Here is a 22,296-nt window from a genome sequence, read left to right as displayed (position 1 = left end):
GTCTGCTTTTCCTGTGATGGTTCTGAGAAGGGCGCCTGTTCCCTCCCTTTGATGGTTCTCTGACAACTGTTAGGGAACAAAGAGTGGAGGCCACAGGCTCATTAACTGTCATTTTCCACCTCTTTCCTCCGCTTCTAACTTTTACCCAAATTACTACTTTGGAGTTTTCCTGAGGTGTTCTCTCCATCTATTTATAACTAGAGCAAGATTTCCAACTCAATCCTTATTGATTTAAACTATGATAAAAAATGAATCCATAAAATTATTATTATAATTTGGTGTCTAAGATGACATTTCAGTAGGTCAAGTTCACACAGTTTTTGGCATCTAAAATCCCCCAGGCCTTTCCAATCAGATAACCTAAGTGTGTTTCCCACTGTCAGTTTCTCTTCCCTTTCCGTAGTGGAAAAAAACTGAATCCTCTCAAAGATGTTTATTCTCCTTCACTCCTACCCCATCAGTCTGTGAGAACCTTGTTTCTGTTTAGGGTAAGGTATATTTCTATGTTTTGATAAAGAAGAGAGTAATGCATGTTCCTCTTCAGGCCTGAAAAGATAATTATGCATCCTGGGAGCTTACTCTTCTCCTGGCTGTTTAACGGACAATCTGGATTCTGGCTCTGGAGCAGGAATGCTTCGATGTCCCAGCCTCCTTCTCGTCCCCTTTCCTCTGTCACCACTCAGCCATCACCAGGCCTTTAGGCGGGTCACACGGCCTGAGGATTTCTGTTCTGAAGGCTCAGAGTGCCTCAGAAGACTGCAGCTCAGAGCCTGGTATCATGCATTCACATTTCTTTTACTGTGCAAAGCATATTCGGAGCCATTGGGATTCCTGTTCCATCTCTCTGAAAGCTTATGCCAAGAGCTCCCCATGGGGCCTATCGTGATGGATGTCATGAGGCCCAGGAAGGAGCCATCATGGTAGGAAGAGTTGAGAGCCTGCATGTAAGACTCAGACTCGAACCAAACCTAAGTGCAAATAACAAGGAAAAAAAGCAACTCCGCGCACCTGGCTGTTACCCTGCTTGGAAACAAACCGTACCTCCCCACCCTCCCATCTCAAAGCTAGTAGAGACTAGGGGCACACCATTCCTTTGGCTTCCCTTTAGCTCGACTTGGGAATGGCGCAGTTAAGCATATCAGGAAGCTGAGATGCATCCACTACTCCTCACTTCCCCTGGCGCTGGGCTCAGCTTGGCTGAACTTGCCGTTCCTGTCTTTTTAGAAGAGCTGGTTGTGTTCCCGAAGCAGGATCGCACTGTGCCGCCTCCCCAGGGGTCCCCAGCTATTGATTTTTAATATCCGTATTCAATATTGTGTATTAAACATTGAATCCATGCACAAGAGGATGTGATGCAAATCACCAGCCGTGCCTGAGACTTTAATAGTTGTTTTATTGCCCGGAAACCACAGTTGGACGCAAGGCATCCTGCAGCCGAGGCTGGGGGTGGGGATGACAGGCTGAGAAGAGAGCTGAGCGGAGCGGAGCAGAGGATACGAGATCTCTGAAATCCGCACTGCTGAAGGCACAGCCAGGCACTAACAGCTCCCCCCAGGCAGGCTGGTGGGGGGCCGGCTCCAGGCTGTTGTGGAAAGAGCAGGGGCTGTTGTGTGAGACCCGGGCAGAGGAAGAGGTGTGGGGCTGTGTTCTTCCTTCCTGGACTTCCCTAACTGGACTGTGCATTCCTGTCCGGCAGTCCTTCCCCTCCACGCAGATGCTCACCCAGAAACACATACACAACGATGGAACAGGAAAGTTAACTTTGGGGCAGGAAACCCCAGGCCTCGGGCCTCTTCCACCACTCTTCGCGCTGTGACCTTAGCACAGACCTCTCTCAACCCGCTGGGCCCCATTTCCCTCCTTTGCCAATGGGGGTGATGCTATCTGTCCTACTTGCCTCACAGCGCTGGTGGTGAGGCTGCCGCGGCACATGAGATAATATTCGGGGAAAAGGCTTTTGTAAATTGTCAGGCCCCACGTAGGCAGGCTGAGGGATTAGTGCTGGCTTTCCCTTTATACTCCCTCTCTCCTGCAGGCTGTGTCTCCTGGCTGCCTTCTTTCTCAGACATGGGCCCCCTCCCCCATGAAGGGCCCTCTCTTCTGTTTCCTCGGCCACCTCTGCTTGATCTCCCAGGCTTCCTGCTCTGCCTGGACTCTGCATTCAGGCTAGGCAATCCGGTTTGGAGGAGACCCAGCAGGGAGAAAGGAAGGGTGAGAACGACTGAGTGTGTGGTGGGGGTGAGTGCAGCAAGTGTGTTTAAAGCCAACAGCCTCGGGAGGGAGGAGAAGCACACTCGGTAGCTGCGGCCCTGGGTTGCGGAGCCCGCGGGGGTGGGGCCGTGGGTGGGGGGCGTTGATCCGCCCCGTGTGCGGACAAGCGGGAGAAGGGTTGAGGGGAACCTGAGTCTAGGAGTGTCTTCACGTTACACTGTTGCTGGTTATGGGAAGTCCAGCTTGAATCCCGATTGCTGGAAGGCTAGGGTGTGGGCAGTGCCTTCAGGGTATTGCAATTGGGAAGGCCAAATGGAAATGCGGTGGAAAGTGGCAGCCCTCCAGCGCCGCCAAGTCAGATAAAAAGTTGCCCGAGGCCCTGAGAGTGGAGGCATCAGCTCTCTGATGGCCTTGTAGACACCCTGAAAACATTCCGAGCTCCTCAAACCCGCTACCTTTGTCCTGGGCTCAAGGAGGGGGCGGAAACCAGAGGGGCCCGGATTCTTGAAGACCTCCCCTGGGGACCCCACTGTCTGCTGGGAAGGCCTCAGCCGACTGTAGGCCCAAGCCCTACAGAGACCAGCTCTGGCAGGAAGTCATGCCAAGAGTCTGTGTCCGCGTCCTTAGGCATGAGAATGGGGCTATGCCAGGCTGGGCCTGGCTGCGCACGCCTCCGCTTCGGGACTCGGGCGGCTGCTGCTGCCTGCGTTTTCGGGTCTTCGACCGAGCCTCCCTGGCTCTCTACTCCCGCTTTGTCTTGCTGCCAGCTTCTCGCCTGTCCTCGCCAGTCTCCTAGGTCGGCGGGTCGCGCTCTGCCTCTCCGAGTGCGTCTTTGCGCACATGTGGCGGTCTTCCTGCAACCTGGGTCAGCTCGGCCTCTTCCTGCGGGGTACTTGGCTTTGCCTTTGGATCGCTGCGAGTGTCCACTTCTTGCGCTCCCCTTCTCCCCACCTCGCCTTAGGCAGACGCATCCCGGGCTTGGCGGTCCCCCAAACAGAAATATCCCCGGGTTTCTGGTTTAGCTCCACCAAAACAAACTCGAGGGATTGGGGTATCCTTCACTTGCGTTTCCCGCTTCTCTCAGCCCTAAGCCGAAACTGGAGGATTTTTTTGTTTTGTTTTGTTTTAATGAGACCTACTTTGCAGAGTTGACGGGGAACATTTCTGCGGCAGACTTCGAGGTCTGTGGCGCTCTCCCAACTTTCAAGACTGTAAGCCGCCAAGAAAGAGAATTTGGGTACATGATTTTGCCGCTGATGTGGGCTGGGACGAGGGTGTCCAGAGTGCACGTGTATGTGCAGATCGCAGGGACTCTCGGTGGATTAGCCGCCAAAAGCTGGGGAGCGCCGCGTATGGACGCTAGGGCTGGGGGCCAGCGGGGACCTACAAACACCCCAGGCGGCCGAGCAGGTGAAGGAACCGTTCCGAGCCAGCCCCCTCCTCCCGGGCCCGCACGCCGCCGGCCTTTGCGGCGGAAACACGGTCCAACTCCTTGAAAGTAAACTTGCCGCCAGGGGCTAGGGGCGCGAAGAAAGGAGGGGGCTGACAGCGGTGTCTGCGTCGGGGAGGCCAGGAAGGCTTGTGTCAAATTTCAGCCCCCAATGACACTCGGTGGCGAGGTGCCAAGGCCCTGGGAACGGCGGCGGGGGTTCTGGGTGAGAGTGACCGCGCCGCGGGGCCCAACTTGCGAACCCCGAGGCGCCCGCAGGGCCTAGGGAGGCCACGGGGGCGAGCGCGGCGGGCGGGGAGGGGGCGCTCCTAGAGCCTCCTGAGCGGAGCGGACGCAGGCATCTTCCGCAATCCATTCATGCACTGAAGCGCGTGCAGAGCTGCTGATCGCTGCCATTGTTACTCGCGGGCGGTGTGGGAGCTGAGCCTCCACTCTGGCGAGAGATAAATGGCCTCTGACAGCCCCTCCTCGCCAAGAGAGCTCCTCGGATTTCACCGCGCGGCGGCTCTCAGGTCTGTGCCTCGCTCGCTTCCCGGTGAGAACCTTTAAATCAGCCTCTCGGCCCTCCCTCCTCCCGGACACTGTCCCCCGCCCGCTCAGGCCCCGGCAGGGCCCCGGGCGCACTGTGTGCAGTCTCGGGGGCCTCTCCCCACCTGGGGGTTAAACAGAGTAGGGGCGCAGGGAGGACCTCAGGGCCGTGGGGGGAGGCACCGGGCTCCCCAGCCCCGGCTCCGCGCCTCCGCGGGAGCGGAGCCCCGCGCCCCGCCTCCGCGCCCACGAGATGGATCAGGCTACCGTGCGGAGAGCGGGCTGTAAATATTTAAAAAGTCTCTCGCGCGCCGGCAGTAATGGCTTTCGCAGTCGGAATGTGTGCTAGGGGAAGAGGAAGGGCGACGTGTACTGTGTTGCAGGGTGGGGAATTGTTCCTACGCTTCCCCTTAGGTCCGGGGTGGGCTGCATGTTCAGGCTTCCCGATTTCCCGCCCTCCGCCTCTCCGCCGCCGCGTCCCACGATAGCATCGAGAACGCCAGTCGACAGGGAACTTGAGCATAGCCGGGCAACAGAGGCCCGGTCGAGGTGACCCCGGAGCCACCCTCCCCACCGGGGTCTCCCAAGCTCGTGGGTTGCGAATGGTCCCAGACCCCTAATCCGGGTCCGCTTCTCGCTGCTGCACAGGGGAGGGCGGGAAACGCACAGATTGGAGCCCCCTGAGTTTGGGTGGTTGCAAAAGCCTGGGCCGGGGTTTCTGCAGAGGGGGCCTGGACCCTGTTTGTGCGTTTGCTACCCTCCCCAGCCGCTCTTAAACCTTGATCCGCTCTCCAGGAGACCCCCACCCCTATCTGAATCTGAAAGTAGCTTTGTGGCTGCTGGGACCGAAACCTGGCAGGAGGCAGCACGGAGAGTTTGGGGTGGGGAGGGGGTAGCCTCCAGGCTTAGTGGAGGTCACACGTGGACCTGAACGGGGACTCTTTTGCCTCTCTGGTGAGTGTGGGCCTGGGATCTTTAAGGCCAAGCCCTGCCGGATGGTAGAGGTGGGGGAGGGGGATTCAGCCTTCTCGGCTCGGCTGGGAGAGGCTTAATGGGCCCACCACAGGGTGTGTGCCGGGTGAGGTTGTCCCCTTTGCCAGCGGCCACTCCCTAGCGGGGCGGAGGGGCTGAGTTGCCCAGAGCTGGGGCGGGCCGGGCGCCGCGGGTTCGCGCGGAAGGTTCCAGGGGTGTGGGCCCAGGCCGGAGCTGTTCGCCTGCGCCCCGCCGGCTCTGGGACCCGCCAAAGGGTGGGTGCTGGCGGCGTGTCAGGACGCGCCAGGCTGCTGCTCTCCGCGTTCGAGCGCTGGGAGCTCCCGACTCCTGGCAGCTCCGTGCACTCCTCTTCCAGGGGCTTGTGTTGCGCCCTTCTCGCTTGTTTGTCTCGTGTGAGCCTCGTAAACCGCCCTGATTTATTACCCAGACTAAATGCTTAATTTGTGAATATGAAACAGATTAAAAGGGGCGGGGGGAGGGGGGTTGAGGTCGGCATATTTTAGCAATCAGACCAAAGCAGCTCGGCAGATGTTTCAAATTTGTCGACATTTTCAGGCTCATGTGGAAAGCCAGCCAGAATGGTCAAGAGGTCCTTTCTCCTTCCTTCAACCTGAGAACTTGACAGTGATCAAAAGGAGGTGATTAGTAGCTACAGAGAAAAAACACCAGCAGGCAAGGAGTTAACAGAGACTGAGCCGTTCACCTCCAGGATTGGGATTTGGCGGGGAGGGGGGGGGGTCACAAAGGCAAGAGGAATCCTGGCTAAACAGGCGCAAGTCCTGGAAGCCAACTCTGAAGAACAAAGTAGAGGGTCCGTTAAAAGTTAATTCAGTAAATAAACTTCATTGGTGATAAAACAAATAAGAAAGATGAAAACTCCAACTTAAAATAGCCGAAAGATAAGAAAAATAAATCGCTTTTATGTGGCCTGAACATGTGCATGTGTCTTTGGTCAGGTCCGCGCAACCTAACACAGGCCTCTCCCGAGTACCCTCTCCCTTTGAATACCCCACATGTATAGCCAGTGTTTTTTGGCGTTTGTCATTTTGGGGCAACTTCACACATCAAAGGCGAGCACCGTTTTCTTTTCAGCTCCCTGGTTCCAGCCACCCAGTGAAGCAGATACAATTTCTGTAAATTGGCCTTCTTCTCCAGGTTTCGATTGATCATCACCATATGAGATTATTGAAAGTCTAATGTCTTATTTCACTTTCTCCAAGGAGTGAGGAGGGGAACAGTTTATTGAAAGTCAGGCCACGTGAAGACTCTGGTGTTGTGCAATAGTAATTTCCATTAGCCTGGATTTATCAGCCTCCTGATACTGCCACGTGTCTCCTGCAGGTTCCTTGTACCACCTTCCCTCTTCCCCTCCAGGTCTCAGCATCTGTCCCCATTAACAGGTAGAGTTCAAACCAGAGCCTTCCTATTGGTAAGGAGAAAATGGCTGATGACCAAAAATTAGGAAACAAAAGATTTGTTGTTGTTTCTCGGGACGGAGTCTTGCTCTTTTGCCCAGGCTGGAGTGCAATGGCCCGATCTTGACTCACTGCAACCTCTGCCTCCTGGGTTCAAGCGATTCTCCTGCGTCAGCCTCCCGAGTAGCTGGGATTACCAGGCACGCGCCACCAGGCCCGGCTAATTTTTTGTATTTTTAGTAGAGATGGGTTTCACCATGTTGGCCAGGCTGGTCTCAAACTCCTGACCTCGTGATCCACCCGCCTCGGCCTCCCAAAGTGCTGGGATTACCGGCGTGAGCCACCACGCCTGGCCAAAAGATGTGTTTTTTTGGCTTTTGTTTCCTACTCCAAAGTTTTTTGTTCCCCTTTGGCCTCGATACCATCTTTTGTTTTATTAAAGTTGATTATGGTTCCTCTGTCTTGTCCCTAGCCAGACAAAGGCTTAGGAGAAGTCAAAGGACGTGTTAATTATATGTTTCTTGTAAACTGACTTTTCATTTCCCCCAACACATTTAGTTGGCTTGGTGTTTAGTTTAACAATCAATTGCTACAAGTATGCTGCTTAAAAATGCTGCTTTTATTAAAACAAATAAATGAATTCAAAGACCTTTCTAATTTCTACTCGTCTGGGCTAGAAACAGAAGAGAAAATCGAAAGCAAGAGAGAGGGAAAGGCGGCAGGGAGGGGAGAGAAAGGAGACCAGGAAACACACACAGACACACACACACACACACAGACACACACAGCATTCCTGCTGCCATCCCTCCGGAAGCCATGTTAAACTGGTCCATACAATTGTCCCTGGTTGCCCCCTGCAGCTCGCCAGTCCTTCTGGATTTTCCATCACTTGGCGCCTAAGGCGATCATTAGCTGAGAATGGACAACCTCCTCTACCTGCCGGCAGCTCAGCTCGTCATTTACCAGCCAGGGGAGGCTGGCCCCATTTGCTCAACCCGAGAGGGGTCCTTGGTTTTTGCCCCTGGGTGCATTGGTGCCTAATTAAACTCTATCCAGGGCAACGTGCACTAAATATACGTAGGCTGAGAGGAAGCTGGGAGGAAAAAGCAGTCATTACCTAGGAAGAGAAAGTGAATCTTCCGAGAGAGAGGAGGAAGGACCCCTGCGATGGTGCTTTCTGTTTACCCTCAGCAGAGCCTTGGAGTGCATATTCACTTGGGTGCTGAAATCAAGGAGAAATGGAAATCGGGGAAAAAAATCCATAGCCCACACATATCTGAACAGGGCCTATGTCACCACAGAGCAGGAGGGAGGTCTGCTGTAGCTCCAGACAGACAGTGTTGGCTGCAGAAAAATGACTCAGGTGCCCTTGTGGCATCGGAGTTATTGCTCATGTGCCACGGCCCCCTCACGCACAGGAGCTGGAGCTGTATAAATGGCCGTGGGGACAGAAAGGAACAGATGTGTCAAGAGTCCAAGGACTAGGTGTGTGTTGTAAAGCCAAACAGACGGTGGAGGAGCAGGGGAGAACCTTCAGCTGAAGACTAAAGACCCTACTAGCACCTGGGCCCAGGCAGGATCGAAGTGACCCAACCTGAAGCTAAAATGACAGCCGGCAAACAAGAATGTGTGCAGATGTCATACAAGAGCCACCAGGGCTTTAATTGAGCTCCGTTTAACCCAGTGGAGGAAATCAGTTGAGAGGGTGAAAACACTAGCTCAGAGTGACATGTTTGTGGCAAAAGAGACCAGAACCCAGAGCTCCCAGCTTCAGAAAACAGCCAGAGGAGGAAAGTGACTGCTGCTTAGAGAAAGATCCAGAGTGCTCTTGGTCACTGAAGAGGCCTGGTATTTTAGTCATTTGGCATTTATTAAGCACTTGCTGTGTGCAAAGCACTATGCTGGCATCAAAGGGGGCTACCAGCACTATGAGCCCTCAAAGGACTGAGCAGGGAAGACTCTCCCCTTTATATGTGCCTGGTGACAAAGGCTGTGAAAGACAGTGGGTGAAGGGGCTGGGGAATGGGAGGAGAAAGCCAACCACTCTGGGTTCCACTCTTGAAGATAGCAGTTTACAGGTGGGCATCGAGGCCAGAGGGCAACCTGTAGCAATGGACCCCTCTGTGGCCTCCCTGAGCCAAACCCTACCTGGCTAAGCACCTGCGCCTGTAAGATTGTCCTCCCAGTGGTGGGAGTGCGAGAGAGGCCATCTTCACTTCCCCTTCCTTGGAGGGCCTGACTTTGTTGCCCTAGGCAGGCCAGGAAACTTATTCTAATGCGAACGAAGGAGGCAACTTTTCTAGCTAGAAAAGCACACGCTACAGCTCTCTCTCTTGCCCTGAACAAGCAGAAGAGCACAGCTTATCCCCAAAAGCTCCTGGACAAATGTAGGCTCTCTGGGGGAGCTGGTAAGGGAATACTGCCTCCCTTAACAAAACAAACCTGAGAATCTCCAAGGTTTAGCACTGCACACGGAGTCTCCCAGCAGAGAAGGGGGCTAGCTTAAGTGCCCCATGCATTCCACCTGCCCCTTGGGGCGCTCTCAGTGTGATCACAGGTGCCCTTCCTCAAGCCATCTGGCCTGGGCCCAGCCTCTGCTCTTGGTTTCCCTAAGCAGAGGCGAAACACGCTGGAACCTTCAAAGCACATTCCTAAACACTAAGAGAGAGCTGTGGGGAAGTGAAAACAAAGAGGCCAAGGAGCGCTGGAGCAGTTCAGCTTCCAGAGTCTGTGGGCCAACAGGGCTGGCTCAAGTTCAGTCAGCCTTACTGGCTCTGGGCCAACCAGAGCTGGCAGCGTGCCCTCTTCAGCCCACTGCTCAGGCCCCATCGCCCCCCAAAAACCTGGGCACACCCCAGAGCAAGCCCAAGCCCCAGGAAGCCCTGCTGCCCCTTGGCAGCCCTCTCAGACCACCCCCTCCCCCTTCTAGTTGTGGGTTGCTAGTTCCAGAGCCAGGGAATGGCTTCCAAAATCCCTTCACCCAGAGCTTCCCAAGAGTGAGTGGGTTGCCAATGGGTCAAGACGGGGATCCCCCAGCCCCTCAGAGTGAACCAGGGGTGACCCAATTCCTTGGCTGGCAGCTTCAGGCCATGTTGGGCAATTGTGGACACTCGGTCACTGTTTAACTTTGTGCAACAGAAAAATATCACATTCTGTGCTGAGAATCACTGCTCACTTGTCATAAGTGTGGCATCCGTGCTCCAAGAGTTACCCACACATAAGAATAGGAAGGATATTGGATCACATGGTCCTTCGTGGATGGTGAACACAGCATAGTCAGTGATTCAACTAGCATTCGTTCAAGCCTCTCTTGTCTGTCCTGCACTGTGCTTGTGGCTGTTGGGGTGGCTCGGGGAAACCCCCGGTTAACAAGACCCAGGCCCCTCCTTAGAGAACATAAAGTCTCCCCAAGAGAGATAAGCCCCATGGAGCTGAAAACTTCATTGTGCTTACACTAAAACCAGGAGAAAGAGCAATCCCTGGTATTACTCCTCAGGCATAGTTTTTTTTTTTTTTTTTTTTTTTTTTTAAATGGGGTCTCCATCTATCTCTTGCTGAGGCTGTAGTGCAGTGAGGTGGTCACAGCTCACTGCATCCTCGACCTCCCAGGCTCAAGTGCTTCTCCTGCCTCAGCCTCCCGAGTAGGTGGGACTACAGGCATGTGCCACCACAGCTGGCTCATTTTTCTTTCTTTTTTTTTTTTTTGTAGAGACTGGGTCTCACCATGTTGCTCAGGCTGGTCTCGAACTCCTGGGCTCAAGTGATCCTCCCGCCTCGGCCTCCCAAAGTGCTGGGATTACAGCCGTGAGCCACTGCACCCCGCTTAGGTATATATATATATTTTAAGCCAAAGGGCTGATGGTGTGTTTCTGCCCACTTTACACATAAAGCTGGGAAACTAAAGACTCCTTCAAACTCCCAGCAGCTGACCTGCTGAATGGGACTTGGGAGCTGGGAATTCCATGCTTTCTCTCCAGAGGGTCCGCCCAGGTGACATCAAGTTCATGGCAGATGTTATGGGTAACACCTGCACTTGGCAGAAAATTCTAAGGCTATAAAAGGATGTTTGGTGCCTCTCCCACCCGCATTTCTCAGTCACTCAGTTTGCCTCTCTGAAGGCAACAAGTGCTCCCAGTTTATTGCTTACTCTTCCCAAGATGGTCTATTAAGGCTGATTGTTTTTTTTTTTTTTTTTTTTTGAGACAGTCTCGCTCTGTCACCTAGGCTGGAGCGCAGTGGCACAATCTCGGCTCACCACAATCTCTGCCTACCGGGTTCAAGCGATTCTCCTGCCTCAGCCTTCCGAGTAGCTGGGATTACAGGCGTGTGCCACGATGCTGGGCTAATTTTTTGTATTTTTAGTAGAGACAGGGTTTCACCGTGTTAGCTAGGATGGTCTCTATCTCCTGACCTCGTGATCCACCCACCTTGGCCTCCCAAAGTGCTGGGATTATAGGCGTGAGCCACTGCGCCTGGCCTATTAAGGCTGATTCTTTAAAAAAAAAAAAAAAAAATATATATATATATATATATATATATATATTTTAAATTTTATTTTGAAAAAAATCCCAAACCCACAGAAAACTTGAAAGAGCAGTACAATGAACACCCATATATGAAGTCAGGTTTTCAAAAGCATTATATTTATTCAACACGCCTACCCTTGGAAAGAATTCAAAACCCCTTCAAAGGTCTGAATTAGTTTAACTTTATCTTAAACTGTTACTTAGGAGTACTTTTCCCTCGTAGACATGTTGCCTGCTTGTTCATCCCCCTCCTCCCAGCCCCCAGCACCTTATTAGTGTGCCTCGTGCATAGTGGGCATTTCCTAAAGCTTGCAGGATTAAATAGCGAAGACTATGTCATAGTTAGTATGGGGGAGCCAGACTGCCTGGGTTCAAAACCTGGCTCTACAACGTGACCAGCTGTGTGACCTGAGGCAGTTACTCTCGCCACCTTACTTCCCCCATCTGTGAAATGGAGGGTAGTGATACAATATATTTGATGATGTTGGGAGGATAGTTGATGGACATAAAGCATGTAAAATAGTGCCTGGGCCAGACACGGTGTCTCACGCCTGTAATCCTAGCACTTTGGGAGGCCAAGGTGGGCAGATCACCAGAGGTAAGGAGTTCAACAGCAGCCTGACCAACATGGAGAAACCCCGTCTCTACTAAAAATACAAAAATTAGGCAGGCGTGGTGGTGGGTGCCTGTAACCCCAGCTACTCGGGAGGCTGAGGCAGGAGAATCGCTTGAACCCGGGAGGCGGAGGTTGCAATGAGCCGAGATCATGCCACTACACTCCTGCCTGGGTGACAGAGCAAGATTCCGTCTCAAAATAAATAAATAAATAAATAATAAAATAGTGCCTGGCATCTAGAAAGTGCTTAATAGGTGTTAGGGACACTTGAGACTTAAACACACTTGGTATTAACTTTGCTTTGGTGATTGCATGTAAGTCATTTGGCCGAGTTGATGGCCTCCGAGTTTTCCTTGGTAACCATGAGAGAGACCCAAGAAAACCAGGAATGTGGCTTCGTAGTTGTCCCTCGCCTTAGAGGATTGCCTACGCTCAGCACATAAGTAGCAGGGGCTTCTGTGACCAGTTTCCACTCATGGAGAGTTTCTAGCTGTGCTTATTAAAAAGATATTTGAGGCCGGGAGTGGTGATTCACGCCTGTAATCCCAGCACTTTGGGAGGCCAAGGTGGGTGGATCACCTGAGGTCGGGAGTTCGAGACCAGCCTGACCAACATAGAGAAACCCCGTCTCTACTAAAAATACAAAATTAGCCGGGCATGATGGCGCATGCCTGTAATCCCAGCTACTCGGGAGGCTGAGGCAGGAGAATCACTTGAACCCGGAAGGCGGAGGTTGTAGTGAGCCAAGATAGCGCCATTGCACTCTAGCCTGGGCAATAAGAGCGAAACTCCGTCTTAAAAAAAAAAAAAAAAGATATTTGGAGGGAAAGTCGCCCCCCGTCCACTTCCCTTTTATAGCCTGGCTAGTTGCTGCCCTGCTAATAGAACCATCTTTGAAGAAAGAGCTAGCATTTGTTTTACCCACAGACCGGTAAGATCTTCTCTCTCAGGGTGAAGCCTAGGCTCACAAAAGCCTGAGATCAGAAACTCAAGGGTTAGAGAGAGCAAGTAGGTGCAACCCCAGAAACCTCCACTGTCTGGCAAGCCAGAGAGAGTCTTGGGGCCCCCCAACAGACAAAGTTGTCTGGAATTTTCTTCACATAGGAAGTGTAGAATGGTAGATGTCTTAAGAGCCAGAGGCAAGAGAGGACTGGGGAAAGATAAAGGAATTTGTTTATTTTATTTTTTATTTTATTTTATTTTATTTTTGAGATGGAGTCTCACTCTATTATCTAGGCTGCAGTGCAATCGCTCCATATCGGCTCACTGCAACCTCTGCCTCCTGGGTTCAAGTGATTCTCCAGCCTCAGCCTCCCAAGTAGCTGGGATTACAGGTGTGCGCCACCACACGTGACTAATTTTTGTATTTTTTTAGTAGAGACGGGGTTTCACCATGTTGGCCAGGCTGGTCTCGAACTCCCAACCTCAGGTGATCTACCTGCCTTGGCCTCCCAAAGTGCTGGGATTACAGGCGTGAGTCACCATGCCCGGCCAGGAATTTGTTTAAAGGTATATACTCTGTGCTATAAAATACTGCACCTAATGTTAGGCTTTGACGGCTATAATATCTGACTTTGACATTGAGGTGTATCTGCCATATAATTTAATTAACGTGTGATGCCGGCACAATGCCAGAGAGTCAAACATTCTGACAGCTCTTGGAAGCCACATAAGTCCCTTTGAAGTTCCCCCCAGTGAAGTGACACACAGAGAAACCTCCTATGGTTGAGGACAGCCCCTGATACGGTATCCAGAAACTTAGCTACGTCGTGGTTATATTGGATGGCACTGGCAAAGCCACCTGCTGGTTTGCCACAGTTCTGGAGGTCTGCTGTGGTTTCTAAGGGCCCCAGCCACGGAGACTGGCTCTTTGGGGAAGAAGAACTCATTCTTCATCAGGGACAAAATTCGGAGGTCTCCTGTTTGCATATTTTGTTCTACAAAATGTTTTTTTCTTCCTCAACTTTGCTTAGTGCAAAGTCATTGAGCTGCACACAGGAACGTAAATTAGGTAAGAGGCATATTAACCAAGGAGAAAAAAGACCATAGACATCTATTCTGCACATAATTATTTAACACCCACCACACGCCTACCAAAGCTTTGGACATTTATAGCAGGAACAAAAACAATATCTTGGACATCATAAAACTACATTTTACTGGGGAGAGAAAAAGTACATGAGCAATAAAAATATATAATATTGCAGGTTGTAATAAATACTTGGAAGAATTAAGAAGGGTGTGGGGCTACAGAGAGATGGAATGTTCTTTTATGTAGTTAGTTATTTCTATCTACAGCAGGTAGAACGAGTGTTCTTTTAGATGGTAGGTTGTGCAGTATGAGCCTTGGGCTGACCGAGTAACGTGCTCAGGCGATGTATCAATAAGCTCTTGTCACAACACTGTTGTATCACAAACCACCTCAAAACATCAGTAAGCACTTATTTCTTACATACGTGTCAGTGGGTCACCTGTGGTTCACTGGTCTAGAATGTGCTCAACAGGGCTTGACTCCAAGTGTGGATTGGATCTAAAGCTGCTCCACGTGTCCCTCATCTTCTACGGACAAGTGGGCTACCTGGGACATGTTCTTCTCGTGACAATGGCAAAAGTGCAAGAGGGTAGAGTTCAAATGCAATGACTCTTAAGTCCGGGACTCAAAATTTGCACACTGTTACTTCTGCCTACATCTATTGGCCAGAAGAAGTCATGTGGCCTGACATCGGTGGGATGAAGAGGCATGCTCTACCTCTAAAAGGTGTGGACACAGGGCGAGGTGAAGCACTGGGAAGAGTAATGCAATCTGAAACAGATGTTTCAAACTAAAACTATGTATCTCTAGCTGTGACATTTATATATACAAACACATATATCAAATGATAAAACGACCCTTGTTGAAACCTTCAGTTTTAGATTAAATTTAAATAAATCCATGCAATAATTACATTACCCTCCCCGAGATGGTTTATGATGTCACCAGAGGCTTCTGGGTCATTGCCGCCAATCTCAGGAAACCTGGGAAGATGGGCCACCGGCCATCCCAATGCTGAGAGACAAAAAGGCCATGAAGGGCCGGGCGCGGTGGCTCACACCTGTAATCCCAGTACTTTCGGAGGCCGAGGCAGGCAGATCACCTGAGGTCAGGAGTTCGAGACTGGCCTGGCCAACATGGTGAAACCCTGTCTCTACTAAAAATACAAAAGTTAGCCAGGTATGGTGGTACACGCCTGTAATCCCAGGTACTCGGGAGGCTGAGGTACGAGAATCACTTGAATCCGGGAGTGGAGGTTGCAGTGAGCCGAGATTGTGTCACTACACTTCAGCCTGGGCGAGAGAATGAGACTCTTTTCTCAAAAAAAAAAAAAAAAAAAAAGGAATAGAAAAAAGCCATGATGGAATGGAGACCTTTCTTCCTACAGGGGTTTCCCTTGCAGGAAAGGTACAGGTGGGAAAGATCAGAGGAGACCCCAGACTGAGCAAGTTTCCTTGCTTACCTCTAAGCATGTCTTGGAGATGTGGCATAGGATCCAGGAGGTGTGACTAAAAGCTAGACTTTTAGCCAGTCTCGCAGGCTGTGCAGGACACACCTTCATCTGTTGTATGAAGGTATATGAGCTGGTCAAAGATTCGCGTTCTTCCTTGCAGCTCCTTTCCCCCCCAGTTCTGCCCACCTTTCTCTTGCTGTCCTTGAATAATGTGGGAGGGATTCCTAAGTGTCTCTGCAGAAAGTGATGATTTCTAATTTTGGGCCTCCTTTCAATGAATTCCTCCAGGGCTCTGCAGTCAGCCAAGTACTGGAACCTAGCCCTTCCCTTTAGGAAGGAAAACTCTTGGTTCAATTGATTCCAATGGTTAATGGAATCTCATCACCGTTGCCCAGTGTGGTTCTAATCAAAGGAATCCACTGTCTAAAAATTCAAGGTAGCAGCATCAAGGTTTACATCTTGTAAGGAAAGAGACTGGGGCACTGGGGCAGATATGTTTTATGGTGGAGCCCCATGGGGATTCAGTCTCTTATTTGGGAGAATTCTGGCTCCTGGCTCCAAAGGTGTGTGAGTTGATCCATCTTCTGTAACTAATCCTAGCTTGGACTTGGAAGGGGGACTGCCTTTTTTATTTTTTGGTGTTTGGTGTTTGAGACAGGGTCTCATTTTTTGGTGTTTGGTTTTTGAGACAGGGTCTCATTCTGTCACCCAGGCTGGAATGCAGTGGTGTGATCATGGCTCACTGCAGCCTCAACCTCCTGGGCTCAAGTGATCCTCCCACCTCAGCCTCCCAAGAAGCTGGGACCACAGGTGTGTGCCACTACACCCAGACAATTTTTTATTTTTAGTAGAGACAAGGTCTCATTATGTTGCTCAGGCTGGTCTTGAACTCCTGGGCTCAAGCCATCCTCCCGCCTCAGCTTCCCAAAGTACTGGGATTACAAGTGTGAGCCACCGCGCCTGACCATGTCCTTGATCTGTAAATGACAGTAGCTTTTGGAAACTGAGAAAATAAAAATCTGGATCAGGCTTCAAGTCCCCTGACCCCTCTCTGATCTGGTCCTCGTCTTCCCCTCTCCTCTGGTTCCACAGCTGCCACAGAGCACACCCCTGGGGCAGCCCAGTGAGTCCCTCTACCCATTCATGCCCTCCTGCTTGTTCTGCCCTGGGAGGGAGCCTCAGCCCCTGAGCCCCCTGCCTGGAGTGATCCCCCTGCTCACCCTGACTCCCAGCTCCAGGGCCCACCTCCTCTGTGGAGCCCCTCCCAAATTTCTAGGGGGTTACATTTCAGTCTAATTCTCCCAGATGCCTTTGTGCTTATTGTCACAGCCACAAAACTTATCATTTGGTTGCTCTGAAACGACTTTACGCCTTATCTCCTCGCTTCAGTTGTAAGTTCTTAGAGCACAGGGACCACAGAGCCTAGCAAGGTGTTAATACACACGAGTGTACTTACTGGTTGGATAGCCTCCCATCAATTTCTGTCTCTTAGTGGTGTGGGAGTAGAAAAGACTCCCCAGATGTTAGGGCCAAGAAAGTTGAAATTGAGGCCGGGCGCAGTGGCTCACGCCTGTAATCCCAGCACTTTGGGAGGCCGAGGCGGGCAGATCACGAGGTCAGGAGACTGAGACCATCCTGGCTAGCACAGTGAAACCCCGTCTCTACTAAAAATACAAAAAATTTAGCCAGCGTGGTGGCCGTCGCCTGTAGTCCCAGCTATGCGGCAGGCTGAGGCAAGAGAATGGCATGAACCCGGGAGGCGGAGCTTGCAGTGAGCTGAGGTAGCGCCACTGCACTCCAGCCTGGGCGACAGAGTGAGACTCCGTCTCCAAAAAGAAAAAAAAAAAAAAAAGTTGAGATTGAAGTAGATGGCCGGGGGCGGTGGCTCACGCCTGTAATCCCAGCACTTTGGGAGGCCGATGCGGGTAGATCACGAGGTCAGGAGTTCGAGACCAGCCTGACCAACATGGTGAAACCCTGTCTCTACTAAAAATACAAAAATGAGCCAGGTGTGGTGGCATGTGCCTGTAATCCCAGCCACTCAGGAGGCTGAGGCAGCAGAATCACTTGAACCCAGGTGGCGGAGGTTGCAGTGAGCTGAGATCATGTCACTGCACTCCAGCCTGGGCGACAGAGCGAGACTCCATCTCAAAAAAAAAAAAAAGAAAAAAAAAGAAATTGAAGCAGATGAGCTCAGATCATGAGGGATTTTCTGAAACTGCTATATTTTGAAGAAAACCTTGCTGGTCCCCTCCAGTTTTCTGTAATAACCTGGCTGAGCAGTGGGTTTCACTGTCCGGTTCACGCACTAACTGCCTCAGGGTCACCTGGGGTGCCAGTTCAGAATTCGGAGTCCTGGCCCCACGCCTGAAAATACTGACTCACTAGGCCTGGGGTGGGGCCTGGAAATCTCTATCTTTAACACGCCACTGCTGACTCTGACGCACAGCCAGGTTTGGAAACTAGTCGAGTCTGAAAAGAATGTTCTCTTCTTGGAAGTGAGAAAATGTTAGGGGGGCACCGTGAGAAGGGGCTATGATTTGGATTCTGAGAGACCAGGTTTGAGTCTCAGTTCTGCCACTTACCAGGTGTGTGACCATGGGCAAGTTATTCAGCCCCTCTGCACCTCAGTTTCAAGTGGGAACACCACGGATCTGTTTTGTGACTAGTGCCATGCAACAAATTACCCCAGAACTTTGCCACTTAAAACAACTCTTTGGCCGGGTTTGGTGGCTCATGCCTGTAATCCCAGCACTTTGGGAGGCCGAAGCGGGTAGATCAATTGAGCCTAGGAGTTGGAGACCAGTCTGGGCAACATGGGGAGACCCTGTCTCTACAAAAATACAAAAATTAGGGTGAGAGGATTCCTTGAGCTCTGGAGTTCGAGGCTGTCGTGAGCTGAGATCCCACCACTGCACTTCAGCCTGGGTGACAGAGTGATACTGTCTCAAAAAAAAAAAAAAAAAAACCCCAACTCTTTGATTTTGTTCACAATTCTGTGGGTTAGGAATTCTGGAACGGACTCAGCTGGGTACTTCTCACTTGGGATATCTCATTCGGTTGCAGTCACACATCAACAGGGGCTGCAGCCATCGGAAGGATATCCGAGATGGCACACTCCTGTAGCAATCAGTTGATGCTGGCTATTGGCTGGGAGCTCTGCTGGGCTGTTGACTGTGGCACCTAAGTTGTGAGTCTCTGCCATGGCAGTAGACTTCTTACTGACTTCTCTCAGAGCAAGTGCCCCAAAAAGAGCCAGGAGCAAGCTGCATGGCTTCTTCTGGCTTTGTCTTACAAGTCTCAGAGTGTCACTTCTGTTGTGTTGAAAGCAGTCACAAGCCCACCCAGACTTCTAGAAGTAGAGACAGAGACCACACCTCTTGGTGGGAAGAGTGTCGAATAACTAGCGGGCATGTTTAAAACCACCACAGTATCTCATGGGGTTGTTATGAGGATTCAGTGAGATGATCTTGCTGAAGTGCTGGACAAGCAGGAGTTCCCCTCCTCCTTCTAATTTGAGGCCTGGAAGCTAACAGGGTAAAGCCAGTGCCAGGTGCCAGGTCTCCAGTCGCTTGCAGTTGTTCATGTCTACTGGGCCATAGGGACCGTTTTTCTCAGTCTTGTCTCCTCTTCTCTTCTCTTCTCTTTTTCTGACAGAGTTTCGCTCTTGTTGCCGAGGCTGGAGTGCAATGGCGCGATCTTGGCTCACTGCAACCTCTGCCTCCTGGGTTCAAGCGATTCTCCTGCCTCAGCCTCCTGAGTAGCTGCAATTACAGGCATGTGCCACCACGCCTGGCTAATTTTGTATTTTTAGTAGAGATGAGATTTCTCCATGCTGGTCTTGAACTCCCGACCTCAGGTGATCTGCCTGCCTCGGCCTTACAAAGTGCTGGGATTACAGGCATGAGCCACTGCGCCTGGCCTGTTTTTCTCAGTTTCTAGTCATTTCTAGTCCTTTTGGATAGTAAATGCAGGGCTGCAGTGTGAGCACCTTCTCATTCTGACCAACTCAGCTCTCTCAGGAGGCTGGGTCTGCAAGATCTGTGGTTCACTGTCACCCCCATATCAGCCTTACCCATGTGCCTGATCTCAAGTGCAAGCTCACTGGGCTCCGAATGGGAACACCTGGCTGAGTACTGAGTGTTTTCAGGTCAGACAACCTGGTTTGGGGCCCAGGAGGGTCAACTGTTGCAATGGTGGCCTGAGGGGCAGCTGGAGAGAAAGAGAGCGGCTTTGGTTGGCGTGGGTCTTCTGTCTCACGGTCATGAGTGGGCCCCTTCTCTGACCTTGCTTTCTTTACCTCAGGTCTGGAGACAGTGGAGGAGCTGAGGAAAGGTCACATGGAGACCACTGGGGCCAGCAAGCCAGCTCCCCAGGGAAGGTGGGGGGTGGCTTGTATGACAGATGCCTCAGGATGAGGGGCATTAAGAGGGTGGCTGGGTTCCAGGGGCTGCCAGAGTGGGTAGGATTTGCCAAATAGGGTACCCTTGGAAGGCAGGACACAAGAGGGAGGAGCCATTATGTGCCTGCTGCAATTCACTGGCATTTGTGGAGGGGGTCGTTTGCCCCTCTGGCCCACACCCTTATTCCTGAAAAAGGCAGTTGGGCCTGTGTTTAGCACTCCGAGGAACCTGCTCTCTCTGGTCCTCTTTCTTTTCCTTCTGGGGCTCCTGAACCTCCCCACCGACATGCTTCCCTCATTACCACCAAGCCTCACATGCAGCAGCTGCCTTGCTGAGAGCAGACAGGGGTAGGCTTGGAGCTGCACAGCGATGCGACACATGATGGGGCTTCTTCTATGTGCCCCACACCTAGCCAAGGGCTAAAAATGGTCACACGTCTCCATGATCTCATTGACGAACTCACACCATGGGCCTGAAGGAGTGATGTGTGAGTCAGCACCCCGGAATCCCTGGCAGAGCGGGTCTTGGAGGACCAGGAAGGCCAGGGGAAACCTCCCAGATTGAGTCATTAGGCTAGGTCATAGTGCAGGCTGCCCTCCCCTCAGTCTCCATGCCTCAGTTTCCTCACCTGTAAAAGGACAGTAACTAAGTGCCCACCTCATAGTATGACCACAAGGAGGGAATTGGGGTGCACCCTTAATCAGGCTGCTCTCCACCTGTTGAAGATTTAGATGAAGAGGGACAGGGAAGGAGGGCAGGTGCATAGGGAGTTGCTGGGGCAGGGGAGGCAGAGTCATGGAGGAGAAGGCCCGGAGGGTGGTAGAGGAGGTGCCTGCTGCACGGGTGAAGTCTGTTCTTTTTCTTTTTTTGGATGGAGTCTCGCTCTGTTGCCCAGGCTGGAGTGCAGTGGCATGATCTTGGCTCACTGATTCATACAATTCTCGTGCCTCAGCCTCCCAAGTAGCTAGGACTACAGGTGTGCGCCACCACGCCCAGCTAATTTTTGTATTTTTGGTAGAGATGGGGTTTCGTCATGTTGTCCGGGCTGGTCTTGAACTCCTGACCTCAAGCTATCCGCTTGCCTCAGCCTCCCATGCCTGCTGGGTTTATAGGCGTGAGCCACCGCACCCGGCAATGAGTCTGTTCTTAGAGGCAGAGCCACCACTCCTGCTCCCAAGGAAAGGACAGTGAAACAGCTTTCGCCCATACCCCAACCCCCACCTCCCTAAGGCCCCGCAGCTCCTCCCTCCCTCCGTCTGGACTGTTTCCCCTTCTCCCTAAGACATTTCCTGGAAGCTCTGCCCACAGTTCTTCCTTCTACTTATATACCTGGCCTGGCCCCAGCCCTGCCACTGAGGCCTGGCCCCCCCATTATGTGACCAGCTTTTCCTCTTCTTCTTCTTTTTTTTTTTTTGAGATGGAGTCTCACTGTCGCCAGGCTGGAGTGCAGTGACACGATCTTGGCTCACTGCAACCTCTGCCTCCTGAGTTCAAGTGGTCCTCCTGCCTCAGCCTCCCGAGTAGCTGGGACTACAGGCACGTGCCAACATACCCAGCTAATTTTTGTATTTTTAGTAGAGACGGGGTTTCACCATTTTGGCCAGGATGGTCTCGATCTCTTGACCTCGTGATCTGCCCACCTCAGCCTCCCAAAGTGCTAGGATTATAGGCGTGAGCCACTGCGCCCGGCTAACTTTTCCTGTTTCTACTCACTTGGGCTGAGATCCCCGTTCTCCTATGTCACCTTCCTTAAACATCACACCTTGGCTAAGAGGAAAGACTGTCCATTTGGGAGTCTATGCCCACTAGCTCTGCGACCTCAGGAGAGCCGCTTAACCTCTCTGAGTCTCAGTTTCATCATGTGCAAAATAGGGTCATTTAGTTGTGACTAGTGCCTCATTTTGACCGTAATTCCATGAGGATTGAATAAGGGAATGCATTGAATATGCAACAAGTACATAGTAGGTACTTAATAAATGGCAGCTATTTCCATGGTGATTCTAGGCCTGTGTATCCAGAGAGTATTTGACTAATAGACATCTGCACGCCTGTAATCCCAGCTACTCCAGAGGCTGAGGCGGGAGGATTGCTTGAGGCTGGGAGTTTGACACCAGCCTGGGCAACATAGTTTTTTATAAAAAGCCATCTGAGGGTATGACTTGCATAGGGAGCCACTTATTATTGGAGGGCAGATAAAGATAAGGAGGTATTCCTTTCCCCTGATGATTCAGGCAAGGTGGTCCCTGCTCCCTTTTATTTCCTGAGTTACATCTATGCTGTGCCCTAGAATTGGAATCAGTAAGCACAGATGCCATTGGAGATTTTCCCCAATATTCTTTTTTTTGGAGACAGGGTCTCACTCTGTTGCCCAGGCTAGAGTGTGGTGGCGTGATCTGGGCTCACTGCAACCTCTGCTTTCCGGGTTCAAGCGATTCTCCAGCCTCAGAGTCCCAAGTCGCTGGGATCACAGGTGTGTGCCACCAAGCCGAGCTAATTTTTGTATTTTTTGTAGAGACGGGGTTTTGCCATGTTGGCCAGGCTGGTCTCAAACTCCTGAGCTCAAATGATCCGCCCGCCTCGGCCTCCCAAAGTGCTGGGATTACAGCTGTGAGCCGCTGCACCTGGCTTCTAACCCAATATACTTTTTTGTTTTTTTTGTTTGTTTTTTA

At 51.6% G+C, this 22,296-nt stretch overlaps 1 protein-coding gene across 8 annotated transcripts in view; it reads left to right on the top strand.

The window, feature by feature from the left end:
• BCOR (BCL6 corepressor) overlaps nt 1–22,296 on the top strand; it is a 125,543-nt gene that overhangs the window by 26,379 nt on the left and 76,868 nt on the right. The window contains exon 1 of one of the 8 annotated variants that reach the window (XM_063703125.1): nt 3,849–4,173. The exons of 3 other annotated variants lie outside the window; for them this stretch is intronic. The gene's annotated coding sequence lies outside the window, so the exon portion shown is untranslated. Of the gene's footprint in view, nt 1–3,848; nt 4,197–22,296 lie in introns of those variants that run through there. 4 more of the 8 variants (XM_055376418.1, XM_055376415.2, XM_063703126.1 and 1 more) reach the window with 4 other exon arrangements.

The sequence above is a fragment of the Gorilla gorilla genome, chromosome X (assembly GCF_029281585.2).
Source record: "Gorilla gorilla gorilla isolate KB3781 chromosome X, NHGRI_mGorGor1-v2.1_pri, whole genome shotgun sequence".
Lineage (NCBI taxonomy): Eukaryota > Metazoa > Chordata > Mammalia > Primates > Hominidae > Gorilla > Gorilla gorilla.
This window is presented reverse-complemented; position numbering and strand designations above follow the sequence as displayed.